This window comes from Crassostrea angulata, chromosome 5, assembly GCF_025612915.1.
Source record: "Crassostrea angulata isolate pt1a10 chromosome 5, ASM2561291v2, whole genome shotgun sequence".
Taxonomy (NCBI): Eukaryota; Metazoa; Mollusca; class Bivalvia; order Ostreida; family Ostreidae; genus Magallana; species Magallana angulata.
In genome coordinates, this window is record NC_069115.1 from 4,769,304 (window position 1) to 4,793,915 (window position 24,612).

At 31.6% G+C, this 24,612-nt stretch overlaps 1 protein-coding gene across 1 annotated transcript in view; it reads left to right on the forward strand.

The window, feature by feature from the left end:
- LOC128182973 (uncharacterized) overlaps positions 1-24,612 on the forward strand; it is a 134,158-nt gene that overhangs the window by 67,233 nt on the left and 42,313 nt on the right. The window lies entirely within an intron of this gene.

A 24,612-nucleotide genomic window follows, 5' to 3' on the forward strand; every position in this document is an offset into this window, starting at 1 on the left:
ATGTATGACTATATCATGATTCACTGGCGTCGGAAGCAAATTGAAAGTGGGGGGGGGGGGGGCTAGACTTATCCTCAGAAATATTGAGGAAAAACCCTAAAAAAAAACCCTAATTCCCAAAATCATGAAATTCCTAATCCGTGTCGGGGGGGGGGGGGGGGGGGGGGGGGGGGGGGCTAGTATGCCTATTACTCCAACTTCTCAATCTTTCAAGGTAAATTTAGGAACAATTACATTTCCGGCGAGAAAAAATGGGGGGGGGGGCTATATGCCTATTGGTTAAGTCAAATTTTGCACTAAGCCCCCCCCCCCCCCCCCCCCAAGCTCCTCCCCCCCGGTTCGACGCCTATGTGATTCGTGCATTTCTATACTTTGTATTTACTTTCTGTACTGTAAACACAGATATTGATACATGTTTATGAAACATGCACATGTTTCTGTTATAAGATATAATAAGCATTATTTATAATTTTACTGAAGTTATACGTTATATTACAAAATCAGTTTAAAATCCAGCACTAGCCATGTGGTGCACGTGATTTTAATCCCATTTTATAAAATTTGATTATACATTCGTGTACATTTGATGTAGAAAGTATACCAAATAATTAAAATTATATTTTGTTTATATATCAGTCTGACGTGTACGTCTTACATGTACTTCCCGGCTTGTTTAACGCGTTTGTATTTTAATTTCATAAGTATTCTTAACGTACTGTTCATCGCATGACCAATATCAGTGCACATGTGTAACTGTAAAATAATTGCCATCAATTCATCGTAGTTGTAAATTGACCTTACGGGTGAACACTGTTAACCGGACCCCGTTAATTGATCGGCATCTAATTATATTTGTGATTTCTGTGTGTTCATGCAGAACCTGCTCTGTGATGAACATAATATTTTCACACCTCTATATTTTGAATAAGAATATGACCGTGCTTAGAATTGCAGTGAAAATTGGACAAGTCAAGACTAACTTGTCAGTAAACTATATATGGCTCTATCATATTTAGTTTGGCAAAATCATCAGTACATGTAAATAAAATATAGCTAAAGACAAAATCTGATACATATGTCTCATTAAAACTTGTTTAATTTCATTAGACATTTGTAAACAAACGGTCGGCCATTTTTTTGGTTAATCACGTGTTACAAATACAATTGTAACAAACACACGCCAATACTTTGTCGTATTTAACCAGGAAATACTGACTCCGACAGTTCTTATTTAAAATAAATATACATGTAAAAAGTATACTATTCGGTAAAAAATGATAATTTTGATTAAACATTATTCATTTTAAACTATCCCAAGATGCACTTTTCCAAGATTTAGCGGGTTCTGATTGGTCAGTATTGGCGCACTTTATGATTCCGAGCGAAGGTTAAAATGGACAAGAAGGTGCTGTTGTAAAATGGAGAATTGAGAAGCATTAATAGCCTCTACAACAAGGAGATAATGCAGGTGTAATGAAGAATAATGACCCCCGTAGAATAATGACCGGGGGTCATTTTTCTACGTAGAATAATGACCCCCCGGTCATTATTCTACGCAGAAAAATGACCCCCGGTCATTATTCTACGTAGAAAAATGACCCCTTTGCCTGAAGAATAAGTGTCATTTTCATAAAAATGAGCACACTCCACATGAAGAAAAGTGACCCCTGTAGAATAATGACCCCCTTGAATATTAAAGTTTTTCAGTATATTTTTTTATTATTTGTGAAATAGTCTTTACACTATTGTAATTTTTACTGCTGCAGTTTGTTTACAGAAAGTAACAGCAATTATAATTCATATTCAAATAAACTAAAAGTGAAAGAAGGGGTATATCTTAGAAAATAAAAATCCTTCCGTTATAACAAGATATTGACGTATTGTATCGGAGTATGGTTGTCATCTTAACAATTACATTTACATATATCTATGGTGTTCCGATAGGGCCACTTCGACGTAAGTTGCAAGGGCGATAGTGCGAAGGCGAAGTAGCAAAAGTGCGAAGATGCGACGACGCTTCGCACTTTCGCCTTCGCCTTTTTTTTTTTATTGCATTCAGCAAGTCTCGGTCGATTACATAGAATTTAATACAGGCACCGTACTCGCCAAGGTTTTCCGATTAATCCATGCTATTATTGGTACGCATGCGCTAGGCCATCGCGCTTACTATGAATGTTTATGAATATTTTAATGTGTACATGTAACATATATGTTTACCAGTGCTGACTTTGCCTAATCATTATCTACTCCACATAAAATTTAATGTCCGCCATAATGTGTACATATGCACTTCTAGACTCCGGTCACTTACCAGCCGTCTGTTTACCGTGGACCAAATACAGTAACATTCTAATTTCATGACGCGACACTCCTTGCTCATGCATGGATCTAGAGGGGGAGAGGGGGTCCGCCCCCGGAAAATTCAATATTAATAATTTTACGCAGTAAAACGGGAGAGGGAGTCCGGACCCTATCCCCCTGGATAATTTAAATTTATTAATTTTATAAAAAAAAATTCGAAAATATGCCTCGGAATCCTTTAAATGGAGAGTTCCGCAATTATAAAACATAGGTAATCACAGATTACATAGCTCACCGAGACGAGGCATCACCTTTATGAGGCATCACCTTTATGAGACCACCTTTATCATATTATATGAAAACCATTCTTTATGATCTTGGATATTCATGGATTCTGTTTTGACACAATATCGTATATCATGTGTAAAAAAAATTGTATGATAATCATATGTTCATATGTTAATCAATACAATAATATAAAATTAAAATTGCATCCTATCATACTTACAATATATATCATATAATATAATACCATAAAATACCGTAAAAAATTGTGAGAAATGATATTGTAACGTATGATATGACACTGTATTGTGTTATACATTATAATTGTATTTGATCAAATAATAGAATACCATAAAACATAATACAATATAGTATTATATGAAACAATATCATATTGCAATAATACATCATGACATTGAAACATATGATATCATATTGTATAATATAGTATGATATTGTATTGTATGATACTGTATCGTATTTGATACATAATATGATATTGTATTATATAATTATACAATATAATTTGATACAACATTGTATCATATCAAATGATACAATATCATGGGATAAAGTAAAATATTATATAATACAATCATATTATACACATTGTATCATATGATACAATAATATATATAAAAATATCATAAAATACAATTTCATGTGATATGATAATATATAATATAAACCAATATCATATTATACAATATCGTGTGATATGAAATGAACATTGCACACAATTGAATTCGGTGAGCTGAGAAAATTACGGCGATTTGTTTTCAATTACTTTCTTAAATTTTGGTTTGTTTCTTCATATAACAAAACAAATGGTGACTGTGATTTCGGGCAACATTGATTATTTTAGCCTACTTGAGACGAAAATATTCTTTATTATATTATATTATATATAATATTTCGTCACTCGGGGGCTAATATAAACAATGTTGCCCTCAACCCAGTCAATATTTGTATAATATTGTATCATAAAAATCAATACTATACATAACAATATCATGATACATTATCATATCATATTTTATCGTATCATATAACGTTTTACAATATGACATAGGGTATTATATTGTATCCTAATAAACAATAGTGTTTCAAATCATACAATACTATATCATAGAAATCTTGTTACATCATTTTAGAAAAACCACATCTATCTATCAAGCAGGTTTGAGTGAGGTAGGAGATTTCTCTCGCATCCTTCATAATGGAGATCAGGCTCTGTATCTAAAGCAACCTCTGCGTTTCATTTATAATATAGTTAAATCAACTATGCAAGCTATCATCTATAAAACGTGACCTGTTCCAAAAAACTAAACCTTATCAAGAATCATAAACCTATGGCTCTGATTCAGCATTCAAGCCTGTCAGGTGCATCAGTATCATAAGACGCACCATCCATACAAGTTTAATGAAGTTAGGACCAGTAGTAACTAAGATATAATCATAAGAGGGCACCTGCAACAAATCTTAAACCAGCTCCAAAAACCTTAACCTCCTCCATGATCCGAAACCTATAGCCCAGATTCAGCACTCAAGCCTGTCTGGTGCATCAGTATCATAAAACAAACCATCCATACAAGTTTGGTGAAGTACGGACCAGCAGTAACTTAGATATTGCTATTAAAGGGCACCTGCAACAATAACTTTAACCTGCTCCAAAAACCTTAACCTCCTCCAGCATCTGAAAGTTAGGAACCAGATTTAGCAGGTCCAGATGCATCATTCATGTAATTTTGGTGAAGAGAGGACAAGCAATACCTTAGATACAGGAGCTGCAACTAAAACTTTAACCAGCTCCGGACGCCGACGCCGGGGGTATAGCATATGCTCCCATTGACTTCGTCTCGGTGAGCTAAAAAGGCGAAAGCGCGAAGATTCGAAGGCGAGAGTGCGAAGTTGCAAAGACGAAGAAGCGATAGTAGTATCACTTCTTCGCCTTCGCAACTTAGCACTTTCGTCTTCGCATCTTCGCGCTTCGCCGTCGCATCTTCTATATTTTTTATATTGTTCATGAATTATACTTGCATTGAGGATTTCCACAATACAAATTGCTGGGTATACAAGTTCATCACCCAGAATTAATGAGGAAACCAAAATTATGAAAAGTTTACATCACTGTTAGGCATTATAACCAAGCTGAATTTAGTAGGCTATGACAGCAGCCATTATGCCAGTAGAGGTTGACGGCCAATAAGGAAAATTGTCAAAGTACTAAGAGTACTCGTACAGAAAATATATTTTACTTTATCCTCGGCACTTTAGTTTAGTTAATATCAAGATGATTAATGCTTCAACAGTTTGTATAAGCATTGGTAACTTTGGATACAATAAAGATCGTGTGATCAAAATCAAGCGGGAATTAAACCCCTAACATGGGCCCTAACCTCTTATCAACGCTTTTAGAAACAATCTTTTCTTATTATAATCGATCAGTGTTTATCATCTATTAAGATTTACTTTAGTCAGGTACTCTTCACAAATTTGCTCCAAAAGAATAAAGTTTATTCATGATCACAAAACAACAAATGTTTAGAATATTGATGGTCTTGTATTACGTAGAAGAAAACAAAACTAACGCAGAATGATTTTTTTAAAAATCACTTTCCCCAAGAAATGTAAATAAGAAGTATTCATATTCGTACGTTACCTGCCCCTTAGTCTTTTTTCATAAAGATATATACATGTATCATTCTTCGATTGACAATTCATTCACCAATGAATATTGCTTATATCATTACAACAATTATTCTTTCATGATTATTGTTCGTTAATTATCACACAATATCCTCATTGTGTATGAATTTTTCTTTATTTGCGTCATTTCCAACCGTATGTCGACGAGAGAAGTGACTTTACTGTTTACAATCAATTTGTGGAAATGTCAGAGTGTTTTGTGTGTGCTTGCTACGGATATGAAAAACTATATACAGCGATTTATTTACAAGTTCGGTGTTTATAACTTCAAAATCAGTTGAACAGATTGAAAAATTAAGTAATTTCAAAGTCATTTTTTGGATACGGGGTAACCAATTGCTATTCATGTTTACGGGGAGGGGGTCATTTTTTATGGGGGTCATTTTTCTTCATGTTTAACATGAAGAAAAATAACCCCTGGGTCTTTTTTCTTCAGAAAAATCCAATTATTCTTCAGCTAGGGGGGTCATTATTCTACATAGAAAAATGACCCCCGGTCATTATTCTACGGGGGTCTTTATTCTTCATTACACAGGAACGAAGAACTCATGTCAAGGTAACTTAATTCACAATATAGATACTCCAAATAACATTTTCAAGGCTCTAATTTATCTCTCATTTGTAAACGAGATCTCGCGCCATCAAATCAAGATGGCGTCATTTTTTCAAACTTGGTTCGGCGTTTTAATTTTTATTACTGTATCTCTTTTAAATATACGTTTTGACGAAGTTAACCATTAACCAACTTTATATGCATGATAATCAAGATTATCCAGGGTATACATATATAATTATATAAACGTCCCTAATATATGAATGCTTGGTTGGTAAACAAGACGAACAATGAATCTTTCGCACATTATATAATTTACAAACTCTAAATGTAACGAAAAAAATTTATTAATTAAATCCGGAAAATGAAATCTTTCACGTTTTTCTTTTTCAGCATTGACAGCATACAAAGTCAATGTTTCCGGTGATTAGTTGCATCCTCTGTTCAGTGTTCGGTGATTCGGGTGAATGTTTTTGACCAGCTGGACGATGTGAACGCAAGGTATTGCTTTGAAATCGATTATTTTCACCATGAACTTATACATGTGTTGGATGTTTATAATTAACTGTAGTAATTTTTGGGAAATCCAGGTCTAAGTTCTTGAAAAGGAGGTTGATGGGGGGGGGGGGGGCACACTTATTGTTGATAAGTTTTTTCATTGTTCAACAAACAATAATTGAATCCAAATGAAAATAACATAGCTTCAAACATAAAATGAAACATTTTAGACCAGATACTACTGTAGTCATTATATGACATAGTATAAACAGCAACTGGCAACTGCATAGTAGCTTCTGTATTCAGAAATATTTTATTCAGAATGCTTTTATTACATGTTAGGCTGAATGACTTATGTTTATTGTTTAAAAATCTAAATGAAACCTTATTATTCATGTTTAAGATAAATAGAACAGACATAAAGTACAGCCCAGTGAAAGGAACAAGTTCATCGCAAGAAGAAGAATTTTAATGCTACCACTGTCCAGAACTACTAAGTCTGCTGTAGCCATGATGTGATCATATGAGTGCTTCACCGGTCTGGACAATGCTCGAAAGTCACCCAAAAAGGCCTATTTCCATAAACTACGACTCGGGTTACATCAACAACAGCCAAGGACACTCCTTATTGATTCGAATGGACACATCTCTACGACCCGACTAAACCTCTGCAGAACAAGACTTTTTAACTGTAAAGTATTCTCATTTCAAAAAACCTATAAACTATAAAAGTACTTTTTTTATATGATCAAATACCAGTATATTACAATGTCTGTCTGTAAGCTAGAATCTTGGATAATCACATGGTTTTGACTTATTAAATGATTGATTAGACCTTGCAGATATTAACTTTCATTTTCTTAAATAATTTGTTATATTTGCAAATATTGCATAAAATATTAGACTCCATGTAACATATCCTCACACCTCGAAATTGATAAGTGTTAACTACTTTTTTTTCCATTTTCTTTGTTTAAACATTTATTGATAACTTAGTTTTTATTTGCAGCAATATATGAAAAATTAAGAAACCAATCTCAAATGTAAAAACACTGCATTAGGAGATGAATGCATGGGTTATAGAAATGATAAAATATACCAAACAATATTCAATTATGTCGTAATACTATATGAAAATATATAAAGACAACATATACCCCATGTATTACAATTTTTATATAACAAAATTACTTGGATGGAAAGTTGTTTCCATGTGGGTTTTATTTTAATCTGTGTTATGTAACTAATATATAATTGGAATTAGCTTTTATATCATAAGTAAAATGCTGGTATTGATGAGAATTGTAAGTTGAATGATCAGTGTGATACTTTGTATTTTATACATTCATGCTACAAAAAGCAAGTACATGTACATGTAGTAATACTTGTCATATTAACAATGTATATTTTACTTCATGTCTTGGATTTAAAAATATTAATGTAGGTAAAGTTGTGAAATGTAGGAAGGTAAACCGTGTGTAAAGAAGAATATTCATCAGGAATGAAGACAAGTGTGTTGCAATCAGCATAATTAATTAAATTTGTACATCATATTTTTGCACATGATTTGACAGACTGCTCCATTGTTAGCTTTTTATTGGCCAACAAGCTTTTCATATCTCCCTCTGGGTCATCTATTAAATACTGACAGGCTTATGATATTAAAATCTGATCAGTTGGTACATCATGGGTGGAAATGAAAAGTTCACTTTGGACTTAATGGATTATCAAAAAAATGATATCAAATCCTGTTCTAATGTAAAACATTAGATTATATTACTAACAAAGAAAAGGTTTATCCCAACTTGTAAGTGGGTCACTTTGACCTCATTTTGGAATTTATTGACATATTCAAATCAAATCTGGGTCATACCTCTATAGTCAACTACTATCTTGTAGTGTATTTTTTTTTTAAAGATGGATACTTTAGACTTTTCAAAAATATTTTATGGTGTACATATTCATTGTAGTTCAAAACAAATTGAGACAAGTGTATCATGTTCATGTAACAGTGAAGTTTTCTTTGTTTATTCATGTACGTGCAGCTATTTTGTAAATTGCATTCATATTTTTAAAAAAGTAAGATCTTTGTTGCATTTTTAAAGGGAGATTTGATAGGCATTTAATCGAGATGAAAAAAAATACAAATGTAAAGATTTCTATGGGAGTTTTTTTTCTTGTACAATTTTATCATTTTTTAAATAAAAGTCCCTAATAAGGGAATTGCCATATGGATGTTTCTCCATTATTGTATCTTGGCTGTATTTTATTTATTATTGGAAACAATTTCAGATTTTTGAACAAAATAAATTTGGAAATGTTTGAAATTGTTTTGTTTTTACATAAAGTAGAAACCTTGCTCAGCTTTTGTGAAAGCAAAAATATAAAAAGTTTCAGTAAGTTTCAGTTGCGGAAACCCTTTGTAAACAATATGTTTCCCAATTGTATATGGAGGTTGAAACTATGCAGAAACTTCAAGTTTCAGTAAGTTTCCGTCGCGGAAACCATTTGTAAACAATATGTATCCCAAACGTATATGGAGATTGAAACTATGCAGAAACTTCAAGTTTCAGTCAGTTTCCGTTGCGGAAACCATTTGGATTCATGGACAGCCTAAGTTTCAGCACTGCGGAAACTTAATGAAACTTGAAGTTTCTGTGCTGAAACCTGTCGGAAACTTAAAGTAACCTTAAGTTTCCGCAGAGTTTCCAAAGGGTTTCCGCAGTGCTGAAACCAGATATTTCATCCAGTTCACATGAATTATGTTAACTGGTAATTATTTTCTCTTTGTCATATTTACTGTTTACATCATATATTTTTTTCGGTTGGTGGTGGTGATTGTTTTTATAACCCTTTTGGTGAATGAATAATTCAATTATGTAGTTGTTGTTGTTTTTTTGTTTTTAAATACGGCTCAAACATGTGATTGAGTCATCCTTTTTTCTAATTTTGTAATAAAATTTCTGCTTTTAAAAAAAAATCTGAAATATTATATTTTCTTTAGATTATTCTGTTGGTTTTTATGCTTGAGAGATGAGCACATTTTTTTACTCTTTTAATAGTCTTCTTTATTTTGTTAGTCTTTATGCTAAAGAGATGAACAAATGTTCTGATTCAACTTTTTCATAGTCTTCTTTAGCACTTTCATGAATAATGTTATCTTATATTTATATCTTTATCATATTCACTGTTTACACATTTAAATTTTTTCAGTTGGTTGTGGTGATTGTATTTATAACCATTTATGGATGAATAAATTAATTCAATTATGTAGTTTTTTTTTATATACGGCTCGAATATGTGATCAGGTCATCTTTTTACTGTTTCTGATGAGAATGATGTCGAAAGCACCATTTTAACATTTGTGATACATATTACAAAATCATCATTTTGCAACCCATACGTTACGGATAATGTTAAAGGGTGAATTTTAGGCAATTAATAACAGCCATGCATCATATTCACATATCATTATACACACCATCACCATCATCATTTGGACTTGTTTTAAGTTAATGTGATTTTTAAGAAGCGACATTTTAGAAGAGATAAATTATAGGTTTGGTCTCTTAATCCATTGATGGAATATGTTGAAGATCCAAAAGGCCTAAGGGAACCAATTATTTCTCCTTTATAATGCAGCATTAAAGGGGAAGTCCGACCATCTTGTACGTGTATATATATGGACCAATAAAGTAAACATTTCTTGAACATACTTGTTTATGCCATAAACTGACCGAAATTATTATCAAAAGATAAAAAGCACTAATTAGAGGTTTTACATTTTGTTTTATATGAAAATTGCGCATTCATAAACAGAACAATATCTTTCTAATCACGTTAAGGTATCCAACTCCTTAATAGTATTGTATTAAAAATTTCTTAAGAAGTATATCATTGAAATATGTTGACAAAACATACATGTATTTAAAAAACAAAGAAAAAGAGGGGGAGTAATTTTCATCCTCTGATTATACCTCATTTGACCTTTTTGCATCTAAAATGCAATTTCAGCCTGATTAACATTTGTTGCCAGTATTCTAAATTTAACAAAATTATTTCATCAAATATTGTTTCCAATTTAAAAAAATAATTAGACTGAAAAGAGAGACTACGACATGTAGTTAACTTTTTTTAATGATTACAATTTAATTTGAAATAAATTCTTATTAATATCCAGAATTTTATAAGATTAATCAAGTTTGCTTAAATACAGAATGTATTCAGTAATATTTTGACACAATGAAATAATGGGGTCACTGATGTTTAATTTTAGATAAAGGGCTTCAAAAGTAAAATTCTTGCAAAATTTTACTTTAAATTATTTAATTTATACTTTAATTATTTTATGCTGAAAGTCTATAACACTTTCAAGATTAAAATTGGTACTTGTCATGAAGAACCCATTAACTATGATACAAACGCATCAAATGTAAAATAAATATGCGCCATGAAAAAAGTATAATAAAAAGAAAAGTATATTTGAAAATTCATAAAATTGCTTGTTTCTGGCATTTTCGTACCTTCCGCATGAAAAATTATCACCCTCGCCCCCCCCCCCCCCCCAAATGGTTTGTTTATTGAATTCAAATGATTATAAAATAAATGAAAACACATGTCTTTTAGATACAATTATCATGTGGGCACTCAAATCAAAACGTGCCGAGTGAGATACCTTAAACTGTGCAGCCACAGAATTAAACTGAAGATTTAAAACTCTTTTAAAACACGAAAGAATATCAAAATAGAGTACCATATTCTTAAAATGTGTCATATGACTTGCATTCGTTTTCAAAAAAGGTCATTGAATGCGCCTCATGGGTTGCCTGATTGTCTGATTGACGTTTGTATTAGAAATAAATGCAATAATAAAGTAATCAACCCTCGGATTAGTAAAAATGAATTTCACGAACAAACACTGATAAAAGATAATGAATTGACAAAAGATAAAGCACTACATTAAGAATGAAAGAAAAAGTGGGTACGCTCACAATCTCCATGCCCCCTCCTCCAGCACATTACTTGACAATGCTACTCATAATGAATTGAAATGTATCGGTCAACAGAGGATGCTCACTCCTCCTAGGCACCTGATCCTTCCTCTATCTTTTTAGAGGACATGGAATATTTGAGATATGGAGATTTGAGAATGGATATTTGAGATGGTTGACAGTTTGTTGTCATTTTTTACACAATACAACAAAAATAATTTAATGAAGAGGCGTAACTCTTGCAAAATCATCACATCAAACTCCCTGCAAGGATAAACATCAATCAAATACCTCTGTCGTCAACAACAAACAACAAATTCAATACGATAGAAATTCCTAGATAAATAATTCAATCGGAATTTTCTGGTAACATGCACATCATCACATTTTGTCCCAAATACCTACAAAGTTTCTCAAAATTCTGTGCAGCGGTTGAAGAGGAGTTGCGCTGACAAACGGCTCATAAATATATCCAATTTACATGTATGGCCAAGGTTCCAAGTTCAAAAGGGTCGGAATTTTTCAAAAAGATAATGGAATCAAAATTTCCAGGTATTCTGCACATATACCCATTGTGTCATACATTCCTAAACAATCTTTCGAAATTCTGAACAGTGGTTTAAAGGAACTCAGACACGATTTGAGATCAAAATTTTATTCTTCATTTGTTTTAATATAAAATGGTTTAATAATTATTCATTTAAATTATCGATCAAAATGTGAATGTTAGAAGTCAGGTTTCGAGCGAGATCAAGAGGTACAAATTCAGTTTTATATACTAAGCAAAGTGCGAGTCTTATGTTTGTTTGCAAAAAGTAAAAAGTATAGAAATATCCACCTATTTGAAAACATATATTCATTTATTTATTTATTAATTTTTGCTTATTTATTTTTTTTTTGACTCGTGGCAAACATGGTTAACTGATTCTATATGATCATAAATAATATTATCAACAACAAAAAATCAACATTTGATTGAAACAATCAAACACATAACACATAAACAGTTACAACACTAAATGGTTTTTATTTACAAAGCAAAGAGTTTTAAACTATGTATCTTTCTTGTAACTTTGTTTTTCACTTTCAAATTTTGTCGAAGCAAAAAAAAACAAAAAACCCATATTAACTATTCTAGCTATTAAAAATCAAAAAAATAAAATTCGACTTTTTTTAAAGCTTAAATCGTGTCTGTGTGACAAAGTTTATTACTATAATCAATGAATGAATAATCATTCTATGTTGAGAGGCATAAATTCCGAGAAAAAACAATGAAATCGGAATGCTCTGGTATTTTGCACATTTTACCATTGTGACCTTACTACTAAAACCAACATTCAATGTGCTGAAAGAGTAAGTTTTGGTGAATAAAAGAAATTTTGCTAAAATCTTTTTTGTCCTACGTCTTACTTGTATTAAGTGACTGACCATTACTGTAATAAACAATCACGACGTCCAACATGGTGATGACATAAAATTCTCAGATCAACTATTTGCTTAATAAAACTATTATATAAATTTCTCACCATTGATGTTTTGAATGTCTATAATAATTAGAATATTAAGGGGCATCAGTGCATAATTGAGCCTAGAGTTGAATTTTCGTCGACGTTTTAATATGCAGTGATGCCAATTACTTTACAATTAAGATGCATATGGTATATAAAATTTAAAAAAAGATGTCCCCTACTGTTTAAAAGTAAATTGTATACCATTGCATGTGGTGATAACGAGCAGTGTTCAACATCAAATGTACAAAGGCTAAATACAAAACATGAGCAGAGCAAAGACGGGCCTCTAAAAAAATAGAGGTAGGAACAGGTGCAATGGAGAAATGAACATCCTCTATTGACCGGTCACACCCGCCGTGTTCTATTTGTCGTTATCGGGGAAAACCGAAAAACCGTAGAAAATTAAGTGATTGATTATGGTCTCACAATAGGTATGAAAAACATCAGACAGCAAGCGACCCAGTGTAAGATTTTATTTGCTGACTAGGTCGTTGTATTGAACTTGCGAAAAGATGACTTCAGTCGAGACTGTTGATAGTCCTATTTTATCAACTTTCTTGTCAGTAGCATGCCTCGCCATAGAAACTGCTCATACGTAGAGCATGCAGTCAAATTAACTGAAAGACAAGAAATCCATATGCAGGTGATGAAGGTATAATGCTACATAAGTAAGGATAATTGAGTTCAGAAAAAATGCAGTCATCACGTTTATAATAAAGTCTCGTTGTTATGTTAACATCAAAGTCTTTTCCAGTAAAATTTCAAAATATGAAACAAATGATGCAGACTCTGTGGTACATGTACATGTACATGTATATATCTTTCATTTCAAGTTCACTGGGATATATTGAGTCAACATAAGTATGGAAGTAACACTTGTTAATTGACAATACGTCGTCGATATACCTGAATGTTGAGTTGAAGGTCACAGTGAGTAATTTATTTCACGTGCAAGTTTTTTAATAAAGTCTGCTTCATATAAATAAAAGATAGGTATACTAACAGTGGGATACAATTGGTATCCATGTGTTGGAAAACTTGATTTCCAAAAACTATATAGATGTTGTCTTTCAGAAACTCAAGTATTTTTTTAAGATTCACTTCAGAGTACTTGTGTGCACAATCTGAATGGTTATTAACAAAAGAGTTTTGCAAATGACCGATGACAAGGTAATATAATATGATAATTATATCAGATGAATACTATTTTTTTTCCAGATAAATAAGATTTGAGTAATCAATCATGATCATAAACAATTGATTTCATAAAGTAGCATTATAAAGAATAGATTTATCATAAAATGGGACGATAATAATTTTTTTGTCTTATCCAAAAATGCATTTATGATAATTTGTACTGTTTAAAAAGCATATACTTTAACTATTTTGAATAGTTTTCCCATTAAAAAATCAACACCGGTGTGTACTGAATTTTTAAAAAGGAGTTCCAAAACATGTAAATAATTAATGATTGTGCATTCAAGGGTTGTCACAAAAGTTTGTGGACAATCACGTTTTTGTTATTTTGAATTGGTTTATATATACATGTACTTAATTCATATCGAAAGCCCTACATATGGGATACTAGGTGTTAGCTCGTGAATAATATTCCCATTCATAACTGTTTTATGAAAAATTAAAATTACAAACTGTCATCCATCTCCAAAACCCATAAACGAAATACAATTTCAAAACAGAGCAACACGGACCTCTAGAAAGACAGAGGTATGATACTAAATTACCTATTTTCACCAGGCTAGCTTTGCCGGTCACTGGTAGTGTAATCCCGATTCCTTTAAAGGGTCGACTGGTCTCTAACGAGGTCCCATTTTACCGAATATGAAGCCCGAAATATTGGATACAGGGTGTTAGCCTTGAATGATATTTCGAGTACAACATTATATAATGTATTTCTTACCTTTTTGCAAGGCTAGCTAAGTTGTCAGGTCACTTGAGAAAGTGAGAATTTCTAGTGTAGCATCGTTGTTTCAAATAATAAAGTAAGTTAATATGGATTTAAAGTTTACATTTATTAATATACTTACGATAATTTGAATAGTGAATAGACCACATAATACAAGTCTCTATTCGAATAGTGAATATTGAAAAATGGATAGAACTCCAACTTCTATCAATGCTAAAGGATTCTCCATGTATCAAGTCGAAGCCATTTTCGATTTGAGTGTTTTGTATAAATAAGGTTATATTGTTGGCATCTTCTTGAAACTTAGATAAACTATGAACAAAAACTTTTAAACTTTTTAATGCCTATGAGTGCTTAATCATTTAAATAATTGGTAAATATTTATTCAGTATATAACATTATCAATCCGCTAGAAAGATAGTGTGAAAATGTAGTGACAAACGTGATATATCTCTCAAAATAATTTTATAGACATATTTAACATATTATAATATTTTTAATTGGATACAAAATGTAAATATTATTCAAAAAAATTGACGTATTTAATTATTATATAAAACCACGCTATTTTTAATTTATTGACGTACTGGTGCTAAAAAAAGCTACTACAAACTATTATGGAGATATAGATATCAGTTCGCGGTTCCTTGTCCGTGTTTGTACAGAGAGTTTAAAGGAAGAAGACCAGAGCAGTTCCGGGGAATCTGAAGCAAAAAATACTTTAAAGGGAGCTGAACCAGTTGAAAAAAGTAATTATATATTAATTTTACGATTTTCGTAGTGCCATTTTAAGATAGGCCTTATATATGCACATTTACAATAACTGTTGTGGTTTAATTTTTTACTGGGAAAGATAATGAATTTTTAAAAAAAATTGTCATTAGATAGTTATCAAACATTACGGTTAACGGGATTTCATATCAATGTACATTAAGCCCGTTCTTTATAGTCCCTGTTCATAAGATCTAATTCACAACAAGAGCTGTTTCACTTTGCTAGATATTGAATTACACATCATGTATTGCAGGAGTGGCTTTGGGCTTGGGTCTCCAGCTGTGCATTTTTTGCAGATGCCAGTTTGATAATTTTCTTGCAGAATACTAATGACAGTATATACACAGTCTATGGGGGAAAAACTGTACAGCTCATCTATAAACGAAATGTAAAGCATGCTCGATACACTACAGTATAAATAAATAATTAATAGTTTCATGTCATAGACATGAGTTTTAAGTCTAGATTGGACAAAATCGAGAAAATACTTATAGTATTTATTTTGCATATAACTAAACGTCCAGAATTGTATTTTAATGATGGCAAATATCAATATAAAACAGACTCAAATTTTATTTATTATGCCCGATCGTGTATTGTTATAACGTCCCGAATTAAATAATATAAGCTCTAACTTCTGATTCTTAAAATTCAAAAAAATTAATGTGATTGTTTTTTCTATTTTTTTTCATATTTGTCTATTTAGGAAAAAGAACTACCAACTTCACTTTTTGAAGGGTTTGTAGTTTGATATGAAGTTGGTGATAATTATTTAACTATTTCGCTGTGTCCTTTTTCTGTTGTATAAGTCTTTCAAACCTACACCATTTCTATGGACACTCTTGTCGTATTAATGAAGAAGTGGAAGTTACTTTACAATAAAGACTACAGGTCAAGGAAAATTCTGTACAGTTGGTTTATTAGATGGAATTTTTCAAATTTAATGCAATTTATTACAATCTAGCATTAAAGTGAATTACTATAACTGAACAATGTCTGAAATGAACACGTCAAAACTTCTTAAGGAAAGTCACTCAATCAAATATGGTCACCCAACAGTAAATATTCAGGGTGATGTGACTTTGGAATCTATACATACCCTCCTACTCCAAATGAACACAAAACTTACGAGCATTGAATTATAAAACGATAATCTAGAAAATCGTTTGAACACGATTGAGGGAGAACTTTTGTCTTTAAGAGAAATTCGGGGCTCTATTGACGCAATGGAATCCCGCGCAAAGAAGCTAGATAATGATGTAAAAAGTGTGAAATCCGAATTCAAAAACCTAGAAACCAATGTGAGCTCCTTAGGAGAAGTGTTCGATTCAGTTATGGAAACGGCAGAAGCAAATAGAACCGTAATAAACAACAACAGGAAAAGCTTAGAACAGTACAGACAAGAACAACAACTTTCCGAAAATATAATAGCTGATTAAATGAAAAGAATGGAAGACGCTAATGAAAAGCTACAAAACTCAGTGACGGATCTCAAGGCGCGGTCCATGAGGGATAACCTCGTGTTCTCAGGAATCCCGGAACAAAGAGGGGAAGACACCGAGGCCCTGCTACAGGATTTCCTCCAGAAAAAATACAAGCTCGAGTACGAAATCTCTTTTGAACGTGTTCACAGAATGGGCAGATGGTACGAATCTAATGCACACCCACGAAATATTGTGGCCAAATTTACATATTACAAGGATAGGGAGTTCATCAGAACACATGCGGCACAGAAGCTGAAAGGATCAAATGTCTGGGTGAATGAACAATATCCCCCGTGACCGACAGCCAAACAAAAGACAACGCCAAGGATCAACTCCTTCTTGTAGATAGGGACCCACAGGGGAACGGACTGCGACGAGTGATCTTAAGTTTCTTTCCTTAAATGTATGTGGTGTAAAAAATAAGTTAAATTATCAAGAATTTACAGACTTTATTGCGATTTATGATGTACTAGGTCTCACTGAAACCAAAACCGACGACTGTGATAATATTCAAATACCAGGATATGTAACATTCATGAAAAACAGACGTTAACTTACAAATACCCGCTCTGGTGGAATCATCTTGGCGGTCAGGGATAACATTGTTAAGTATAGAAAAATAATTAACACAGACTGTAAATATGTGTTTTGGTTTAAATTAGACAAAATGTTACTAAACTCCACTGACGACTTATTATGCGGCGTTGTTTACTTACCGCCTGAAGGTAGTAGATATGCATCACCCGACTGTTTTATAGAAATAGAACAAGAGTTAATTAATATTACAAATGAATCTAAATATTTTTGTCTTATGGGTGACTTTAATGCCAGGGTTGGACATTTGAATGATTTCTTTATTTCTGATGATTTTTTAGCGCATCTAAATGGATGTACAGATATTTTTCAACCCGATATTGTTGAACGGGCATTGGTCTTTGAAAGCTATAATATACCGCTTAAGAGAATTGTTCAAGATACCACTGTGAATAATTATGGATATAAGTTAATTGAATTTTGTAAAAATAATGAAATCTACATTGTTAATAGCCGATTTGGCAGTGATAAAAATACAGGCGGGACAACTTGTAAAAACAGTAGTACTGTGGACTACGTTCTAGCAACTACGAATGTATTTAGAATTTTACAGAACTTTGATATTGATTTTTGCAATTTTTATTCAGATGCACACAATCCTATATCGTTTTCTTTTTCATGTTGTAAAAAGGAACCAACCGACAGTTGTTTAAGTGAAAATCACTCAAGTGTGAAATTATGGTGTCCAGGTAAAGCGGACGACTTTTGTAACAATATCGATAGATCAGCTGTAATATCTATTGATAACAAATTACACGAATTGTCAATGCTTGGCGAGAACATTAGCCAATGCCATATTACCAATATTACCAGGGAATTATGTGATGTTTTTTTCTAGAGCAGCTAGAATAACATTTGGTTTAAGATATAGTAAAAACTTTTCGTTGGATAATACAAATACAATGAACAAGAAACCATGGTTCAATGGAGAATGTAGAGCAGCAAGGAAGAACTTTCATTTGGCTAAACGTATTCATAAAAAATGTCAGTCATCTGAAAACAAAGACAACCTTAAAGAAATGAGTAAAAAATACAAGCACACAATAGATAAATGCATCAAAGGTTATAAAACGGATTTAACTAGAAAACTTAAGAACTTGCGCTCTACACTCCAAGGAATATTGGAAAATCTTAAATACATCAAAATCATCGAATAAGTGTGCTGTTGATATTAATAATATGTTTGATTACTTAAGAGGTATTAATGATTGTAAAAATGACGATGAACCCAATATAGAATACAGTGGTTTTTCATCGAATGCTGAAATAGAAATGTCTGATGCTATTCTTAACAGTACCATAGGAGATGAAGAAATATTAGAAGCTGTAAAGAAACTCAAAAATAATAAAGCCGCTGGGTATGATGAGGTGCTTAATGAACACATTTCGGCAACAGTTTCTTTATTTCTACCTTTATATAACAAGTTGTTTAATATTATTTTTGACAATGGTTTTACTCCAGATGAATGGCTTGTAGGTATTGTGAAACCCATATATAAAAACAAAGGCGACCCAACACATCCTGAGAACTATAGGCCGATAACATTATTAAGTTGCTTAGGAAAACTTTTTACTTGTATATTAAGCAATAGATTAGAGATATATGCATCAGAAATTGACGTTATCAGCGAAAGCCAGGCAGGTTTTAGAAAAAATTATTCAACTCTAGACCATATAATAACACTACAGTTTTTATCCCATACTCTTATGTCAATGAAGAAAAAACTTTTTTGTGCTTTTGTTGATTTTCAACAGGCATTCGACACTGTCTGGAGAAATGGTCTTTGGAGCAAGTTAATCAAAAATGGAATAAATGGGAAATGTTTTAATTATATGAGAAACATGTACATGGAAGTTAAGTAAAAAATCAGAATGAATGGCTTATCTTCCGAATTTTTCAGCTGTAATGTTGGAGTACGCCAAGGTGAAAATTTGTCGCCATTTTTATTTTCGTTATATATTATTGACTTAGAAAAGTTCTTGATTGATAAAAACATAATTGGGTGACAGAGTGTTACCAAACCTTTAGAGGATGAACTGTTTATGTATTTTAAACTATGTATTCTTTTTTATGCTGATGACACTGTAATTCTTGCTGAAACGCCTGATGATTTACAAAATGCTCTGAACGAGTTTTATTTATACTGTGAGCAATGGAAGTTAACGGTTAATATAAATAAGACAAAAATATTGGTATTTTCTAAAGGTCCAATGTTAAAAAGGGAATTTTACTTTAGAAATGAAATAATTGAAAATGTGAAAGAGTTAATTAAATACCTTGGAATTGTTTTTTCACGTTCAGGGTCTTTTAGAAAAGCAAAAACACATCTATGTGAACAGGCACAGAAGGCTATGTATGGGGTCATCAGGAAAATAAGGCAATTTATTTCACAGATATTGTCCTGTCGATTGTCAGTTAGACCTTTTGGATAAAGTAGTAACGCCGGTATTATTACACGGATCTGAAGTATGGGGCTTTGAAAACATAGAAATTATAGAACGTATTAATTTGAAATTTTTGAAACATATACTGAATTTAAAAAGCTGTACCCCATCATACATGGTTTATGGAGAAACCGGAAGGTTTCCGTTATCTGTTAATATATATACTAGAATGGTTTCATACTGGGCAAAATTGTTCACCGGGCCAGAAAATAAAATTGTTCATATACTTTACAAATACTTATTGTGTCAACGTAATAATGACTTTTCTAAAAACCCATGGATTGATTGTATACATTCTATTTTTGATAAGTGTGGTTTTTCAAACATTTGGAATAAACAATGTACTGTTAATGTTAATTGGATTACAAATGCTGTCAAGCAAAGGCTTAAAGACCAGTTTGTGCAGAAATGGTCGGCTGATATTGCAAATTCTTCAAAAGGTCATATATATAAAATTTTCATATATATAAAATTTTCATATATATAAAAAATTTTCGTACGTCGAATCACCGACTTCCTGTAGAAACTGGTAGATGGTTAGGCCTTCCTCTAAATGAAAGATGTTGCACATTATGTAATAACAATCAAATAGCTGATGAAATGCACTTTATATTAGAATGTAATGCTCTTTCATGTATTAGACAAAAATACTTGGAACCTAGATTTTGTAAAAGACCAACCACTTATAAATTTTGTGAATTATTGTCTACTTTAAAACTTAAAAAACTTTGTTTATTTATAAATGAAATTGTTGAATCAGTCTGTCCTCCTTGAACATGTGTACTTTTTTCTCATATTTTTTTTTCTAATTTGTACTGTACATGTACCTCTGACTCTATACCTACACTTGTAATTATATATATATATATATATATATATATATATATATATATATATATATATATATATATATATATATATATATATATATATATATATATATATATATGTACCTCATGTACCGTCATGTTGACGGTTTGAGTAAAATAAATTGAATTGAATTGAATTGAATTGAGATAGTATCATTGTTGTTTGACCCAATTGATTAATTGTTGGTATTTATGATTAAAGTAGAATGCAATACTCATGCATTTGATCAGCAATGCTAGTAATAAGTATTTAGTAGTTTTGATAGCTTTGATAGGTGTTATATACTCGGTATATATTATATGGGATTAATACTGTTTGTGATTGTATACAAAGTATCTCTACTTCTATTCTCCTTTTGCTTTTACATCCAAATAAATTTGTTAAACTATAGCAATTAAATATTTTGGCTTTTTTTAAAGTGTTGGTATTTTACTTTAATATATCATTTTATGAAAAAAGTTATAATTTTTTTGCATTAAGGTAAGGTTTGCGGCTTGCATTTTTTAGAGGCTGTACCAAAGTTACATACCATTTTGTTCACTATAGTTTTTTTTCTCATGAAATTCAAATGAATTTTGCCCGTCCCGTTTTATAACTACAAAAGGTCAAAGTTCATGATTTCCAATTTTCATTTTGATGAAATGTAAACAATTTCGTGAAAATATGTACATTTTATATGTGACTATTATGGGGGTTATTTATGCTTAAAATTTTCGAAAATAATATCACTATTAAAATCATGATTCACTTTTATTAATTTCTGTTGAACTATCTAAAAATAGAATAAAATGCAACAAAAGTCTTAATTTTGGACTACTATTATGTAAACGAAAACATCTTATTTGAAACCTTTCTAAGTCCACCGATTTCAGGAAAAACGTATCTTAGAATATGTGTAATCTGATGTTTCTATAACACTATTCAAAACCATATGATGCGGATTTCGTTTTCGTGGAAATTGATCAAATGTTTGTGTCCTCTTATTTTTTCATTGAAACTAAAAAACCCCGCGAAATAAAAAAAAAACATGAAATCAATTATGACGTCATATAAATTTTGACGTCATAACTGAAATAAAGGGTATTTGGTGTTACGTCACAATGAAAATGTGTGAGTTATCTCCCTGTAACCGCAAACCTTACCTTAAGATATCTAGTCATTTCGAAACTGCTTAAATGAAAATTGATTTTTAAAAACTGTTATCTTATGTTCACAAGTTGTGTAAATTTTGGTGCTAATCTATTCTATTGATTTTAAACCAGCTACTTTGAATCTACATAAATTAAAGATTTTTTTTCTTCATTTTATTAAATATTGGGATTGACTGCTATGATATATTATACAATTGTGATATAGGAATTTAAAATGAATTTTCTTTCTGATTTGTAATGCACTTTAATTGTACTTTTAACACTGTGCCGGATAATTATGCCAGTGCCAAGGTGGCATTTTTGCACCCGCTTAAGATGCAGTTTCGGAAAATTCCATATATACCAAATGATAAACCATAGTCTAGAGAGTATATAACCACTTTTGTTTTTAGTGTGTTTTACCTGACAGGTGAGATATTTACCTTTAAAAATTAATATCCCATGGGAAAATAATAATTCCCATAGGAGAAATGATTCTCCTACAGGAAATATTGACAATCCTATAGGATTTTCTACCAATCCTATAGGAATAATATTTCCTCTAGGAGAATAGTATTTTCTGCAGGAATTTGATTCAGACAGGTACTTTTTCTATAGGATATTCAGATTTCCTATTGCATTTTATCAAATCCCATCGGAATTAAAATTCCTATAGGAAATTCTTGTATTCCGATAGGAAATTTGAAATTTCCTATAGGAGCATTGTTTTTCCTGTGGGAAAAATTATTTTCCTGTAGGAATTTATTTTTAAAAGGTAAATATCTCACCTGACAGGTGAGATACAATGATAACAAAGGTGGTTGTTAACATTTTAAGCAATGGTCTATTATATGGCATATTTGAATTTTTTGATTTATGCAGCTTAGACGGGTGCAAAAAATGCCACCTTGGCACTGGCATAATTATCCGGTGTAATGAAGTATAATGACCCCCGTAGAATAATGACCGGGGGTCATTTTTCTACGTAGAATAATGACCCCCCTAGCTGAAGAATAATTGGATTTTTCTGAAGAAAAAAGACCCAGGGGTTATTTTTCTTCATGTTAAACATGAAGAAAAATGACCCCCATATAAAAATGACCCCCCCCCCCGTAAACATGAATAGAAATTGGTTACCCCGTATCCAAGATATGACTTTGAAATTACTTTATTTTTCACTCTGTTCAATTGATTTTGAAGTTATAAACACCGATCTTGTAAATAAATCGCTGTATATAGTTTTCCCTATCCGTAGCAAGCACACGCAAAACACTCTTACATTGCCACAAATTGATTGTTAACAGTTACGTTACTTCTCTCGTCGACAAACGGCGGGAAATGACGCATATAAAGAGAAATTCATACACAATGAGGATATTGTGTGATAATTAACGAACAATAATCATGAAAGAATAATTGTTGTAATAATATAAGCAATATTCATTGGTGAATGAATTGTCAATCGAAGAATGATACATGTATATATCTTTATGGATAAAGACTAAGGGGCAGGTAACGTAGAAATATGAATACTTCTTATTTACATTCTTGGGGAAAGTGATTTTTAAAAAAACATTCTGCGTTAGTTTTGTTTTCTTCTACGTAATACAAATGTACATGAACATCAATATTCTAAACATTTGTTGTAATGTTGTTTTTGTGATCATGGATAGACTTTATTCTTTCAGAGCAAATTTGTGAAGAGTACCTGACTATAGTAAATCTTAATAGATTATAAACACTGATCGATTATAAAAAGAAAAGATTGTTTCTAAAAGCGTTGATACATGTAAGAGGTTAGGACCCATGTTAGGGGTTTATATCCCGCTTGATTTTGATCACACGATCTTTATTGTATCCAACGTTACCAATGCTCATTCAAACTATTGATGCATTAATCATCTTGATATTAACTAAACTTTCTAAAGTATGCCGAGGATAAAGTAAAATATATTTTCTGTACGAGTACTCTCAGTACTTTGACAATTTTCCTTATTGGCCGTTAACCTCTACTGGCGTAATGGCTCTAACTTCAGCTTGGTTATAATGCCTAACAGTGGAGTAAACTTGTCATAATTTTGATTAAATCATTTTAAAGAGACAATGTCAGTAAGCATTGAGCTTCGCATGGAAAGTGAAAATTTTAAAAATCATTTAAAACCATACTAAGTCATCAACGGAGAAGCAAATAACAAATTTTTAACAAATTTTGAGTGATATTTTTTTTGCTTGGTTTCCATGACAACAAAACAAATGCTTTTGTTCCATATTGTCTATTAGTGAACAAAATCCTTGAAAAATAGGGATCTAAATATACAAAATGGGCCACTTTAGAGTTTAAAATATACCTTTTCAATAGTTTACCTTAAAAGACAGTCAGTTGTATAATATAATTTGGATGGAATTATTATTCAATGAAATGACATCATAGTTGCTATGACGACCAGAAGAAGATATGTTTTACTAGATACAGTATTGTCAGAAAACAAATACATTTAAAACCCTTTTTTTGAAGAAAAGCAACGACCTCTGCAAAAAACAAT